The 16,483-nt window shown below is 40.4% G+C and overlaps 1 protein-coding gene across 1 annotated transcript in view; it reads left to right on the top strand.

Annotated features, from left to right (window-relative positions):
* Nucleotides 1-3,506: 3,506 nt before the first annotated feature.
* Nucleotides 3,507-16,483, top strand: part of LOC140495641 (5-hydroxytryptamine receptor 2A-like) — a 282,481-nt gene continuing 269,504 nt past the window's right edge. The window contains exon 1 of the mRNA XM_072594633.1: nucleotides 3,507-3,655. The gene's annotated coding sequence lies outside the window, so the exon portion shown is untranslated. The remainder of the gene's footprint in view (nucleotides 3,656-16,483) is intronic.

Raw genomic sequence — 16,483 nt, 5'->3', positions numbered from 1 at the left:
ATGGTTAAAATTTGACCCTAGAGTTTTGTGCAATTGAATGTTAAACTTTACAATACTGTGATCCCTAATCCCCAGGCCATTTAGATGGCCAACTTTATTGTACATGACCAGATCTAACAACCAATGTGCTGTACAGTTTTAATAATTCCATTCCCTTTTATTCATTTGCTTTCTTTCTATCCTAATATAGAAGTGAACAATTAAAATCTCCCAGAATAATAATTTTATTATTTTTATTCTATGCCTCTAATATGACTGTAGATTTTCACTTCCATTTCATAAGTTACATATCTGCAATGCACTCCTATTTAGGTTAGAAGCACTTTTATTCTTTTTGACTCTCAACTATAGTGATCCATCTTCACTAGTTTCCCTTCCCTCTTAACACCATGCTTCTTAACACTTTGATTCTTCTTATTATATTGCATTTCCCATTCCTTTCCAGCTTGCAGTTCTGTTTCTGTAAATGCTGTTAAGTCTAGATCTTTCTGTAACATAATTGTCTCTCGTTTTCCAATTTGATTTCCCACACTCAGTGAATTGTAATACATGCACTGTAGCTTTCTTTTCGTTTATCCAACCATAGTCCTATTTCCGTGACTTCTTGTCGAGTGTATTACACCTTTGCTTCAGTCTTTATCCCATTTATAGTTTGTATTATTTTATTCCTGTGATGTATATCGCTTTCTGTGATTTGTTATCGATATGAATATTATCCTCACCTATTTTTGCCATTCCCTATGAAGTGGTCCTGTTTGCTTCTAGTATTCCAGCCTGCCTTTCACTTCCGAGTTTAAATATCTTCACATTTTACATTGAACCACTGCATTATTCTTTAGAACCCTCCATTTCAGATATAATCCATCCCTGTGGGATAGTTGCCATCTGTCCCAGAAATGCCTAACAATGTCGAATCCCTCTTCCTGGCACCACACTGTTAGACACACACTGATTTCCCTAATCTTCTCGTTGTTCCCCATTCTTGCATATGGCTGAGGAGGTAATCCTAAGGTCATGCTCATTACCTTCTGCTTTCAATGTGTTCCTAATCTCCTAAATTTATCCTTCAGGCATTTCTTTACCAACCCAGCTTCCAGTCACACGGAGCGCAATGACTGGTTGTTCTCACGATTTACAATCATCACTCATGGTCCTTACAATAGTTCCTGAGAAGCCACAACACATCAGGGACTATTGGTCTTAACTACAAATAATTTTTTCACTGCTCTAATAATTGAATCATCGTGTCACTTGACTGCATTTCTCACAAACTACCGTGTTCCCAGGTGTTTCAGTAATTTGACCTTAGTAGTTGTAGAGGCCACAAAATTGCTGCAGAAAATATATGGAGATATTCAAGTTTGGGGCATTGCTATCTATTCTCTGTATCCAGTGTGAAAGTTCTGGTCAGAATATGTTTGCAGCATGGTCTTCTCTGCTTGCAGTCATTGTGGGACCAGACATTAATCTTGTGCAGAAACAAGCAATATCTAGTCAACTGCCACATTTATAGACAGTGCCTGATATTCACTTCCACTGCATTCTGGAATTAAATCACAGTGCTGCATAAAAACAGGACAATTGATCCATAAGTGCCCATTTTGCATCACAGCCCAAGACTAACTTCTACCTTGGGATGTTTCACACCCAGCCATAGTCACAAATTGCATTGGATTCATGTTTCATCTGAAAGACCACACTGATCAATCAGTCTGGACTGTGCTTTAACCTCTGATGCTTGGTTTGAGCCCAGAATTGCCTGACTCAGAACCAAGCATGCCACTAAAATAACTCCACGGAAGGCAGTCACCCTTTGTTTACACGCACATGGTACTTGACACTGATCAAGCTCCCTCAGAGCCAGCTGTCAGACTGAACAGAACTTCTGACACTCCTGTTCTCATCTGTCAGCCAGGGTTCCCTGATTGGATCAAATTAACAACCCCAGTCAGGGAGCTCACATTCACCCGACTGACCTGGTTACACTCACTGCAGCCACTGTTGAGGAAGCAAAGCAAAGGCTTGCATTTATATTGTAACTTTAACAATTTCAGGAATTGATTTACAACTGGTGAAGTACTTTTGAAGTGCTGATGCTGATGTAGATAGGGCAATGTGGCAGTCAGTTTGTACTGAGCAACGTCCCACAACCAATGAGGAGATTAATGATCAGATCATCTGTTTCAGCAATGTTAGTTGGTGGCATAATGAGAACTCTCCAGCACTTTTCCAAGGTAGAATCTTGAGTTCTTTTATGTCTGGCTGTAGGGCAGACAGAGCCTTGGTTTAATGTGTCATTTGAAAGACAGTACCTTGGACAGCAAAACACAGATTGATTTCAGGCTCAAGAGAGGAAGAACAGGACTCGTTTCAGTGACAGTCTTAGCAGGTTTCCTAGTTGTTCAGTAGAAAATGATGATTTCTGTGGAAAACACGGATGGGTGCATGAGGTATTTTGAACAGTTTCCTTGACTTTTTGATCTATGCACCTACATAATAAAGAACGTAAATTATCTGCCATTTGAGAAAATAGATGCAAAGTTAACACTTATAATTAAAATTGAAACCTTTTTTCTCTCTTGGAATCAACTATGAGGAAGACATAGAACTATTCTATTCCAGCAGAATCTTATTAGATGAAAGTATATTGCTATGAAGGAAGGAGTAGAAAAATTAAAGAATGCCAAAGTGAGCCATAAAGAATGCTATTACCTTCTGTTAATTTGAGAAAATGTCAATTACATTGTAATAAAGAATGGCAAAGTCCAGGATGGCAAAAAATTAATCCAGCAATGAGTAAGTTTCTCTACACTTTATTTTGTGAAGCTATTGATTTTCCACCCTGAACTGTTCACATTGCTATATCCCTCTTCGCTATTAAAATATTCCTTAAAACAATTCTTTTGATTCTCATAACTCATCTCCTTAAAGTAGAAATCCTATCTTTTGTGAAAGTCCTCAGGACACTTTTCTACCCTAACGGTGTTAAATAAATGCAAGTTGCTATGGAACAGAGACTCTTGAGAGTTGTCTGTGGCAGTCGCCTCTTTGGGACACTGTCGGCAAATCACTGCTTTCAAATTTCTGATGCTTGAATTTTTTTTCCTGTTCCTCTCAGAATTTGAAAAATATGTATGAAATTTAATGTAGATACTGAATTTAGAAATAAAAAACCTGTACATGATCAATTTCAAACTGAAGGCTGAGTTGCAAACTGTATTTTAAATCTGTATTTAATGCACAGATAAAATGTTAATATATAATACACTTTAAACCTGGTATGTTAAGCCATCATTGCTCTGAATCTGCATATACTTACTTTAATGCAGTTGTCTGCATGGGGGATTATCACTCCTCCATACAAATGACCTGCAGAGTCCTCCTGGAACCTCGATCCTGTTTCAGGAATCTGAAGTCCATTCCATCTTTTGTTACAGAGCCCCCTATCTGCTAAAGATGTTCAACAAGAAAGCAGTAATGCATGAAGGTTAGATCTGTGACTAGCTGCTAGCTTCATCATTGCGCTTTATTCAGACTGGCTGTTATGAAGGGATTAAAGAAATAAGCAGTGATTCCAGCTGTCTCTGGCTCAATTGAGGAAAGTCAAGGTGAGGATTGCCTCGGTACCTGGATTCTCAGCTCATAATGTGTTCAGGTAAATGCATCGAGTTAAAAACTTGTCAAATGTGCTGCATCCCAAAGCCTGTGTAAAATATGCAGAGAGTTATGGATTGAAGATTTGCCACTATGTATAAGAAAAACTGAGAGGAATAGAGGCTAATATGAGGAGCTTTGATTAAGGACAGTAGGTTAATGGATGTGAAGTAATTTAAAAAATTATTGCAAGTATGTATTTTTGAATGCATTTGATCTTGGAAAGTTTGAAGATATCCTACACCCCTGCACCACAAAAAGGTAGAATAAGATTTGAGCCAGATTTAACTAAAGCTGGGAAGATGTCAAACTGCTTGATTCTTGTGTAGTTCCAAAAATACCTCCAGCTAAGCACAAAATGTGAGCCCTCTGCACTTCACCCAGATGTTTTATTCAGATAACCTATATTATATGTGCAGCAGACAAGTTGTGATTTTTTAAAACTTAATGCTTTTTAAAAATTGTCGACCTGTCTTTTTTCTATCTAAACAGTTTTTGTCATGTTGCAGTAATCTGCTCTAGTAGTAATGTGTAACCTGTTTATATGGTAGGATTTATTTATGTTGTTTCACTCTATCATGTTTTTGATAAAATGCTCAAATGGTTAAAATCATTTCTTAACTATGATTATTGACTCTGAAGACATTGACTTGTAACCAAAGTGCAGATAATGAAAACATTGGTGTACCTGTAGCTTTTGATAAGAGGCAATGATGTGTTTCTAATCTTGGCTGAGATTATAATGGCTTCTTTATCATCAACTGTGAAGAACTTGCATTTGTACTGTGCTGTATTTTGCCAAATAGAAATATTTCAATGCACCTTATGTCAGATACAGCATACTGTGAAGTAATTGGTGAATGCAGCAGCCATTTTGAGCACAGCAAGATTCCACAAAGAACCATTAATCGGTTTTGGTCGTGTTGGTTGAGGGAGGGGTCACTGGGTCAGAATCCTGGTAATCCCTGCTTGATGACATTGTGGGTCTACCTATGGCACATGGACTGCAGCAGTCCAAGAAGGCATCTCACTCCCACCTTCTCAAGAGCAACAAGCAATATTTGCTGGCACAGCCCACGTCCGGTGAATGAAAAAGATCAGGAATGTTTTCCGGGATATGAGAATAACTACTTGTCTGTTTGAATAGTTGAGTGATTCTTCAACATCTACTTGAAATGGCAGATAAAGGATGCGTTTCCAACTGTGCCGCACTCTCTCAGTAACACAATGATGTCTCAGTTTAGACAATGTGCTTAAATGCTAGAGTATGGCTTGAACCTACAACCTTTGTGACAAAAGTACCTAACTGAACTAAGTGACATGATGTGGTTTGGGCATGAGTTAAGGTTGACAGGCATCACAGCTCAAGAAGTATTATTTTATTGATTGAGCTAAAGATATAAAATGAACGTGAAAAGTGTGCTGCAGCAGTCCATGTAATGGCATCTTGTCACAGATGAGCATTATTACATTTTCCATGAATCTTTGTGATTCATGTAACAAAGAAAGGCTGCTTTGGCTCACTAAGGAAGTATCAAAATATGGATTTCCTCTGCACGTAAGTTGTAGTAAATTCTAAATGGATTGTTGATTCTAAAAAAAAAGTAATCTCAGAGCAGCTCAGGAAAGGGTTCACTTATAGCATTGTATTCTTCTTAACAGGTACTGAAAGGAATAGTTAACCCCAGATTTTAACAGCAATAATTCAGAAATAGTCACAGCATTAGGGTAATTAAAACATAGGAAATATATAACCAGAAGGCCATTCTGCCCATTGTGCCTGCCAGTCATAAAAGATCAATCCAACTTAGCCCTATTTTCCATCACCTGGTGTGTATAGCCCTGTATTTTACAACATTTCAGTACATAGCCAAGAGTTTTCTTTGAAAACGTACCGTATATTCAATAAGGCACTGAGGAGAAATGTCTTCATTTGGAGAGTGGTGAGCCTGTGGAATTCTCTGCCACAGAAAGCAGATGAGGACAATACATTGATTGTTTTCAAGGAGGAGATCGAAATGGCTAAAGGGATCAAGGAGTGTGAGGAGAATGTAGGAACAGGTACTGAGTTGGATGATCAACCACGATCAGATTGAATGGAGTAGACTTGAAGGATGAAATGCCCTACTCCTGCTCCTATTTTCTGTGATTGTACAAAGAAAAGGATGAATATGGGGTAGATTTTGCACTTTCAAACCTCTCCTGGTGTAAAAGCAGAGTGAGCCCACCTCTGTTTGGCTGGTTCCTCTGCAACCTTCATTGGTCACTGCGATACCAAACAGTTGGAGTTGAGATTGTCACTGCCATTGGAGAGGGAGCCTCTTCTCTCTGGACCCAGCAATGGGCAGCAGCAGCAGCAGCGCCATCACCACCACAGGGAGCAGTTGCCATTGCTGATATCCCAATGAGTCCCAGAGGGAAGAACTGTGTTAGAGCCTGAACAAAGGTTAAGGTCAGGAGGGCAGGGCAGGCTGGGACAAATGGGTGGGACTGGGTAAGTGGGGGTGTGGGTAATGCTAAGGGAAAGAGGGATTAAGAAGCCTCCAATGGGTACAAGGGGTTTGAAAAGGGGATTCCCCTAACTACCACCCACCCCCCCACCTCCCTCACCCCCATGGCCAGCCACCTGTCAACCAGGATTCATTGGTGGAATGGACAGCCTTCACGCTGAATTTTATAAGGGCAGCAATGTGGACCACAGCAAGAAGTAGACACAGAGTTCAGTGAGGCCCACAGCAATGGTAAGATAATCTCGCTCCACTTGTGTGATGAGATTCTCAATAGGCAATATGGGATATGAATTGCTGGGGATTAATGCATGTTAAACATGTTAATATTCAGCCCAAATGCCCCACCCATGCACCCCCTCCCCCCCACAATACCCCTTACCAAGCTCGCCAAATAAGTTCAACGTTGGGAAACCCGACAAGGGAACCAAAGCCTGTTCCAATGGATTCAGCTTACCGATTGCTCCGAGTGATCTCTATGACAAAACCACAGGCCAATGTATCATCCAGGGGTGCCAGGCACACCCAGCCCTCCTCCAGGCACATTGGCATCTGGCAAATGCGAAGCCATCGTAGCACTTCTACTGTTCCCCAGCAGTGAACTCTGGAAGCACAGAGAAGAATTGCAGGGTGCACCAGCAACTGATATTGAGAGGCTGCAGCACGGAAACTTCGCACACTTTGCGAACTGGATGAGGTAGCCTTTCAGGGATGCTGACTTGCTGTCTTAGGGTTCATTCACTTAGCACCAACCTGCATGCTCGCAGCATTCCTGCCTTGCCGTGATAATTAGCACTGTCCCAAGAACATGCAGCTTGCTTTGCTGCTCAGCAGTCCTAGCTCATGGGGGCATAGGGCAGTGTGCTACGTCATTCTGACACTTCCTCCATGTGACAGTAGCTTATGTGGTAAACACACTTCATGTGGAGCAGGCAAGCAGTCATGTCTCAAAGCCTTAGGGCAATTGTCCTCAATGAAGTTCATTGAGGCAGCTATCAGTCAGGCCGTCCCTGCACTATAAATCAAGACAGACTCCCGTAACAATTAATTGAATTGACTACGATCAGTGTCCAGTCAGGGTGATCTCAACCAGGGATTATGTGCCCCTGCAGTTAGGGAGTTGGTCACAGTTAGTGCTGTGGAGGATGGGGCTAATGTGTCCTGAGAGATGTATAGGCACCAGTCAGGTTATGTCTTGCCCAGGATTGTCCAGTTATCTCATTTGAGGGTATAGACCACTCCTGCTTTCCATCCTGCAAGTGGTTTGCTGACCCAAACAATTCAGGACAAATCAATGTCACATTTATCTACACGCTGCTGTGCACATCTCTGCAACTCCCTCACTCCATCTTGTCAAGCTGCTCCAACACGTCAGGCACTTCCCTCGCAGGTACACCCATCTGTCTCTGTCTGTGCACTTTGTCATGGGTAAATTACTGCAAGTGACCCCAATTCGGCTACTTATTCAGAAATCTCACAGACGATAAAATACTGAAACAATGATTTAAATTTTATTGCACATAGCAACCCTCAAGTAAGACCACTCAAGTAAGCAAGTTAAACCTCACAACTCAACTTGTCTATTACCTCATAAAATGGTGGAATTTGGCCATACTAACAGGGTCTGACTCTGGAAGAGTCCAGGGGTTGGTCTTTGAAGCTCTGAATTGTTCTGGTATTGGATTCTTGTACAATGTTCTCTCTTGCAAAACTGTAGTGTGACATTATTGATATTTCAATAGGTTCTTTCAACCCAAACATTGATTACATTTCTGGAGACTCTGTGACTTGCCCTCCATTCGGAAGTAGCTCTCCTGTTCGTTGCTACATTCGGAGTTCACTGTCTGTTTGAAACACAGCTCTTTCTGCAATTAACCCCTTTACTTCAGAACATTACTTTTGTATGTAGTCTTAATTGTCCATTTATCACGAGGCAGCAGGTTATCAAGCAGTTGTCATTTCCTCCCTCCGAGGTAACAGCTTATTCCCAGGGATGGTTAATTCACACGTTGCTTTGAATTCTTTTCCAACAGTTTCTCCTTGACCTTTCATCTCGAGAAGCAGTTTATTCCAGACATATAGTTACTGCCGATTCTTTCAATCCATGAAGTTATTGAAGTTTTGAAGTTTACCTTGTCACAACTTGCCCACACCCTTCATTGCCCGCACTAACCTTCATCCTTTCAGGATTTCATACCACTGGAGTTATCCCTCTACGAATGCTGTCAGTTCATCAGGAAAACAGTCACCATTGTCAAGAGGGTTGTGCTTTCCCTCTTAGCACAGATCACAGAGAGAGGCAGTAAAGCTGGGACAGAACATGGGTAGAAGAGCATAAAGAGGCCATTCAGCCCATCGAGATCATTTTCTGATTTTCTATCTGAACACCATTTTCTCACATAATTCCCATACCCCTTGAGACTTTCAATAACCAGAAAATATATTTGTAATTTTTGAAATTGGAAAGGAGGAGTTTCTGGGGATCAGTGTAGCACCTGACTGTCAGAGATGGAGAATCCCTGGCTGCACTGACAGAATTAAATATCAAAGAGTTATATGTCACATTCGACAAGGGTTGTCATGGTAGCCTGGTTTGCAAGGTTAGATCACATTGAATCCAGAGAGAGCTAACCACTTGGATATAAAATTGGCTTGAAGATTGGAGACGGAGGGTGGTGGTGAAGGGCTGTTTTTCAGACTGTGGCCTGTACCAGCGGTGTGCTGCATGTGTCGATGCTGAGACAACTGTTTTTTGTCATTTATATAAGGATTGTGAATATAGGAGGAATGGCTGGTAAGTTTGCAGATAATACCAAAGTTGAAGGTGTAGTGGACAGCGAAGGTGGTTATCTTAGAGTACAATGGAATCTTGATCAGATGGGCCGATGGGCTGAGGAGTGGCAGATGGAGTTTAATTTAGATAGATGTGAGATGCTGCATTTTGGAAAGGCAAATCAGGGCAGGACTTATACACTTAATGTTAGGGTCCTGGGAGTATTGCTGAACAAAGGTTCAGGTGCATTGTTCTTCGAAAGTGGAGTCGCAGGTAGACAGGGTGGTGAAGAAGGTGCTTGGTGTGTTGGCCTTTATTGGTCTGTGCATTGAGTTTAGAAGTTGGGAGGTCATGTTTTGGCTGTACAGGACATTGGTTTGGCCACTTTTGGAATATTGTGTGCAATTATGCTCTCCATGCTATAGAAAAGATGTTGTGGAACCTAAAAGAATGTAGAAAAGGTTCATAAGGATGTTACCAGAGTTGGAAGGTCTGAGCTATAGGGAGATGCTGAATAGGATGCGACTGCTTTCCCTGGAGCATCGGAGGCTGAGGGGTGACCTTATATACGTTTATAAAATCATATGAGGCATGGATCGGGTGAGTAGCTGAGGTCTATTTCCCAGGGTAGGGGATTTTAAAACCAGAGGGCATAGGTTTAGGGTGAGAGGGAAAAAATATGAAAGGTCTTAAGGGGCAACGTTTTCACGCGGAGAGTGGAGAGTATATGGAATAAGCTACCAGAGGAAGTGTTGAAGGTTGGTACACTTATAACATTTAAAAGGCATTTGGACGGGTGTATGAATAGGAAGTGTTTGGAAGGAAAGTGCCAAATGATTGCAAATAGGACTAGATTTATTTAGGACATCTGCTAGGTATGGACGAGTTAGACCGAAGGGTGCTGTACAACTCTATGACTTTGTGACTCTGTGTTGTATAACGTTCAGTTGTATTGACTTGAAATCATCACCAAGTGAATCATAATGATACTTTATATAAACTCATACCATGACAGTGCTCATCCATGTCTTTTATCTTCTCTCGGACACTTGCACTTGGAAAAGATTTAACAGAGATTGTCAGCAATAGTTCTTCAAAGATACTCAGTCTCACTGAGCATGCACCATCACAAGACTCATGCAGGGTGACTCAGATACCCACAAATCAGTGTGAATGATTGTGCAAGTAACTGACCTTTTTTTTAATGTGATGTATACTTCACATATGAGCAAAATCAGAGATGATGAAGTTGGGGCAGCAGAGGGGAATTTGTGTTAAAAGATGTAACCCTCTCTAAGCTCTGCTCTACTGAGTACAAATACTGCATTCAGCAGTATTTCTTGAAAAACAACAGAGGAGATGTAATGAACCGATAGTTGCTCCAAGCACATGGTCTTCACTCGTACAGAAATTGGAGGAGTCTGTCTTAAGCACTAGTGGATTCCTGTTACAAGCCAATGCATTGATGTCTTCTTCTAGGCATTGTCCAAGCATTGAGTAGTGAACTACATGGATCATCAAGCACAACAGTCAAGCAGATGAATACAATCCTTGAACATAAGCTTGCAATCTTTTGTTGTCTTGAATTAAGATGAATGATGGCTATATGTTCGGGAGCAAATGTGCAGTTGTAATCTGAGTTTCAAGTCAGCTGCGTGCATAAAATCAAACAGATTGGTTTGATACAGACTAACAATATAGATCAGTTTGCTGATTTTAGGCCAGTGCTGTCCTTGTCCATTTGTAAGCTCTTGCATCTAATTCACTGATCATTTATCATCTTTTGCATCTGTAAAATATGCTACGAACAATTCAGTAAGTGATAATGATATGCGATAAGGACATTTCTGAGGCTGAAATTCTCAATTTCTCATTGCTTAAACTTGGTTAAACACCCCTTTTGGTGAAATCAAAATCAATAAAAAGGTATTTTCCCTCAAATGTTGAAGAATTAAGGTGGGACTTGAAACAACAACCCTGGGGTGAAGAATAACAATGAAGTTGGGTTGCACATGCCTGCACAAAAGCTTAATTCATTGGATCCAGCTTAAAGAGGAGTAACCATGAAATTTCATTGCAATGGAATTCCATCACATTGCTTTTGGACAATTTTGTTTTTCTATCGGTTGCAGTGAATTTGATACCACTCCAATCTCCCACTGTCATTTAGAAAGGTGTCAGGAACAGTTGCACAAACACAAACAGCCACAGTATTAGCTGACTGCACAAGTACAAGAACCTCTGACATTGCTAGTTAGTAGCCAGAGTATCAGTGATAAATAAATAACATTGAGATCTAGGTGTATGCTCACCCATTGGTCTGAAAGCAAATGTCCTCAGACACAACAGTAGCAGTGAAGTGGGGCTGGTTTCAGGGAAAAGCTAACAGGCAAGAACATTTGAAGTGGGGACTTCATTCAAAACACTGACTAAGTATTCAATTCTTGTCTGCTGGTTCCCTCAAACCACACCCTCAATTTCTCCCTAATTCAGTGGTGGGAGCTGAGCAGCCTGATTCCAGCTGTGAAAAACCATTGCACCGCACAGAGGTGTTGACCAAACAGATTGAATGTTTAAAGTTTATTAGCGTATACACCTAAAATGTACACGCTAATCAACTTTAAACATACAACAACTATATGTGTGTGTGTATATATATATATATATATATATATATATCCATATTATATACATATGTATCATATGAGTGTCTTACACATTAGTAAGTTTCTATTCTTCGTTGGATGCAGGTAAGTATTATCTCTTGTATCACTTCCCCATGTCTTCCATTCTGAGTTCCATATTACGGGGTTACTTTTTTGACTGTTTCATTTTGGATATCAAATTCTGACAAGAGGACAGGTACATGAAAAGAGACTTGGTTGTTGGCAGGAATACTTTGTGTTCATGACACAAAGTGGGCCATGAGTGTTCCTCACATCAGGTTGTGGGGTGCAATGGTGGAATCTAAGTGAACCTAGTATTAGCCAGGGCACCTGGTCAACAGTGTCAATGTCAGAATGAGACAGAATAAGGCCAGAATAAGGCCATTCAGCTCATCACATCCATACCAGCTCTCTGTAGATCACTCCAGTCAGCCCTGCTAGTTATTGTGCTGACCTGGGTAGTGTGGTGCCCTTATCAACTTCCTTCACCTTCTCCGAATCCTTCAAAGAGGCTGTGCTCTGTGGGTCCTCTTGTTCAATCAGGTCTGGTGTTCCCCTCTCTCCTGAAGATCGGCAAGTCTGCAAGCAGTCGGCTGCTGCACATTCAATTACCGGTCTTTGGCTTCTCAGTCGAATATAATGTTAGTGATACCAATCTGATCCGATAGATCATATCTCCAGCGTGTCAATAAACCCTCTGGAGTGTTGAAGAAGGAGTCTAGGGTAACGTCTCAAAATTACAGTGAACCGAAAGTACATTTCCACAAGCAACTAAGAATGTAACTTTGAATGACAGAGTATTTATTGCCATCGTTCCCTGGGAATATTTCAGTCCCTCTAATTGCCCCTGTGTACATTGCTTGTATTCACAGACAAGTTCCAGTAAGACCAGGAAGATTGTTCAGTTCAAAAATGCAAACTAATTTTGCTCTAAATGAGCCTTGTACATATGTTCATTTGCAACCTGTCTCTCCCGAGCTGGTTGTTTCCATGCTACATAATACTCTCCAATAAAATCAGAAAGAAGGATGTTCGAGCTGGTTACCCAACCATTTCACTTTCTGTTGATTTTTAATTCTAATTAGTACCTAAAGCACTCCACACTTCCTGGTTTAAAAGAAATCCCTTTTCAGATGCTGTGAAAGAGTTGAAATCTTAACGTTATCATTGGAACACAGAACAAACCCCTTAGTCAAGAATGAGCAAACCTTGCTCAACTAGACAGGCAGCCTGAAGGCTTTAAAGGAATATTTCTGTGAAAGTTTACTAAAAGCAGGAATTATTGACACTCCATGTTTACAATTCATTTCTGAAATAAACTTAAATGAAGGGCTTTCTTGGGTGAATTTATTTTGGTTTCGTTCATCAAATTGTGTCCAACTGTATGGGGAGAAATGAGTTCAACAAAAGACTGTACTGATGTGTGCTGTGGCAAATCAGAAGGGTATTTAATCTTAAGCTCAATATTCATCTGATCTTCAGCATAGACACATTTATTGGCAATTTTATTATGAGTTTCCTATTTTCCCCATAAGCAGGACTTTCTCACATTGTTTTATTGTCAGTGTACCGTTGGTGCAGATCAGCACAGAAACTGGGGTTGTCGATGAATTAGACCAAAAGTGCTGGAAAAACTCAGCAGTAACCATGGAGAGTGAAACAGTTAATGTTTCAAGTTTTATATGCCTCCTTATTGGAACTGCCAATGAATGTTCCTCCAACCCGCATTTACTTAGAGGTTTTAAGGGTCTAACAGCAGAGAACAGTAATTCAAGATTGTGGACTAATAACTTACTGTTTCAGTAAATTTTTAATTCAACAAGTTCCTTTTAGTCTTTCCTGAGATGTTGGCATCACTGGCAAGGTTACCAGTTGTTGCTCATCCTTAATTATTCTTGAACTGAATGGCTTGCCAGGCAATTAAAAGCCAAACACATTGGCGTGCATCTGAATTCACATATAGGCCAGACAGGGTAAGAATGGCACATTTCCTTCTCTAAAGGACATCTCTAAAGATGGATTTTTACAACAGTTGATGACAGTTTCATGGTGACTATTAGCCAAGCTTTCAATTCCAAATTTGTTAACTGATCCCAAATTTACCAGTGAGATTATATCCCAACAGCATTAATGTGTGCCTTTGGATTACTAGTCCAATGACATCATCACAATACCCTGTTCTCTGGTATGTCTGCATGTGTTAGTTTCTGCAGCAATGAATTCTGTGTACCTGTCTTTATTTTCTCTGAAAGCACAAACCAAATAATTTATTTTGTCATCTTTAGCATTGCAAAAACAGGTCAGGAAGCCTGATGGTCCCATATTTCCTTGTCATATCTGCCAAGCTACATACCTGAGTGCTCTGAATATCTGCAAGTGTATAAATTGGTCTAGGGCTTTCACACCAAATAGATGATGCATTATCATCAGCTGCCTTTGGTCTCTGCTTCAAGAAAGCTTTGATGCCTAAAGCCCTGTTTTGTTGGAATGTCACCTACATACACCTCACAGGTCAAATGTTTCCCTTGGCACTTTAGGGAGATATACACAGTGTTCGCGCTTTAATGATCTGAAGTGTTTAAGAGTTCTCCAAGGTAACGATAATATTTGCAGTAGTTTATGGAGACTTTAAAAAAAGACTGTAAAATTGTTTGAATCATCTTGCACACAATGAGGACCAAATTGTGCTTTCCTAGTCTTTGACTGAAATTATGAGCCTGCTAATTAAGAGACCCAATTCTCCTTAGTGGGACAATTGATCACCATGGCATCTGCCAGTGCAGCAAGGTGGCTGGCACATGCTCATGTGTTAGGAATATTAAGTCTTTACACGTTCCCCAATTCCCATGATCCACTCTCATACATCATGAGGGACATTAATGTCAAGATCAATACTTCAGGAAGCAAATGGTCAATTTATGGAACAGGTGTACCTTAGGTGATTATGGAATCTGTTGTTATTGACTGAGTCAAATTGTGTATAGCATTTTGAGATACAGTGCCCCTGACACCGGAAAAACAATTACAGAATGTGTTGGATTCTTAAGAAGAAAATTGAGACTTTAAATTGCTGGTTTTCAAAGCAAGAGGCATTAACTGCTTTACAGATTCGGTATATTCTAGACTAATTGGTTGAGAACAATTATAATGGGTAGGACCAGAATGGGAAAAGACAAAATGGTTTGACCTTGGTCTTATGTCAACTGGCAATTCTTGTGTATTCGTACATTTCCTACTGCAATTTTATGATAGTCTGGGAAGCATAAAGTTTAACCTCCTCATCAGTCATTCTGCTTTCAAAGCACTTTCAAGTGTATCCATTTATGGGTACATGTTCTGAACTGCAAGCCCTTTTTAATAAATGGAAGATATTTGCCATCCAAGCACCAAAGAATGTGAATAGTAGTAGCAGTGACTCGTGGTTACATGTACAAAGGGCAACAGTGCATGAAAATGTTGACCAGCTAACAGAGGAAAAATAATATATTTCATATCTGGGTAATTTCATGAGGACCAATATTTTATGGAAAATTAACCACTTACATCCAACATAGTTGCTTTATGGTGCTTATGAGTCATCTGACGTTTTGCTGCGTAATATATGGGACACAACTGCTGTGATCCACTATTTATAATCTGGCACATACAATATTGCTATAATTAAATATTAAATGTGAAATGTTTCCAGTTACTGATGGTGACAGTTCATCAAACAGGATTCTACTGTACTGCTTCAAAAGGTCATGGGTATTTTTTAACAGAGCAAATTTTATTTCAAACAATAAACAGCACTCCAGTTAAGAAAGAAATTGATGTCAATATCAGATAGTGCATCACCATTATGATATTACACCATTTATTTCTGTCCTAACAGATTGCAGGTCAAACATTGGGTCCTTTTGAGGCATTACATAGGCTGTCAAGGCCCCAAGATGGCAGACAGGAAATACCAGCACATTTCTAGCTGGAAGGCCAACCTACCCTATTGAATAAAGACAAACTGGAGGCATCCTTAACCCACATCACGAGCAGTTGTTTAGGCCATTCAAAGTGCAGGTTGAGGTTTCAATATTTGTTTTAGTTCTCCATTGTGACAGTTAGTTTACCCCAAGGCAGCCAGTGACTTGAGACTAAATTTCTAAGCCATTGAGTTTGGGTTTGACCTGAACTTGGCTGGGTGTTTGGTGATGCAAGTGTGCCATTCACTTGAAGTCATTGCCAACAGGTTGGAGTCATCATTGACATTAGACAGATGAACAGCCAGGTTGTTTTCATTCCTTCACAGGATATGAGCATCAGTGGCGAGGCCAACATTTATTGTCCATTCTAATTGCCCAGAGAGCAGTTAAGAGTCAACCATTTTGCTGTGGGTGTAAAGCCACATGTAGGCCAGACCAGGTAAAGATGGCAGATTCTTTCCCTAAAGGCCATTAATGAAACAGTTCAATTTTTCTGACCATCGACAATGGATTCACGGTCATCATTAGACACTTAATTCCAGTTTTCGTTTTAATTCAAAATTCACGATCTGCCATGACAGATGTTCTCAGAAGGATATTATAAAGCTGGAGAGAATTCAGAAGTGATTTACCAGGATTTTGCCGGGGATGGAGGGATTGAGTTATGAGGAGAGGCTGGATAGACAGGGACTTCTTTCACTGGAGCATCGGAGGTTGAGGGGTGATCTTATAGAGGTTTATAAGATCATGAAGGGTGTACATAAGGCGAATAACAGGTGTCTTTTCCCTATGGTGGGGAATTTCAAGACATATTTTTAAGATGAGAGGCGAAAGATTTTAAAAAGAAATGGGGGCATTTTTTTTACACAGAGCAGTCTGTGTGTGAAACAAACTTTCAGAGGAAATAATGGGTGCGGGTACAGT

This window comes from Chiloscyllium punctatum, chromosome 25, assembly GCF_047496795.1.
Source record: "Chiloscyllium punctatum isolate Juve2018m chromosome 25, sChiPun1.3, whole genome shotgun sequence".
NCBI classification, from domain to species: Eukaryota; Metazoa; Chordata; class Chondrichthyes; order Orectolobiformes; family Hemiscylliidae; genus Chiloscyllium; species Chiloscyllium punctatum.
Note: the sequence above shows the minus strand (reverse complement) of the source record. Positions and strands in the feature narration are given on the sequence as shown.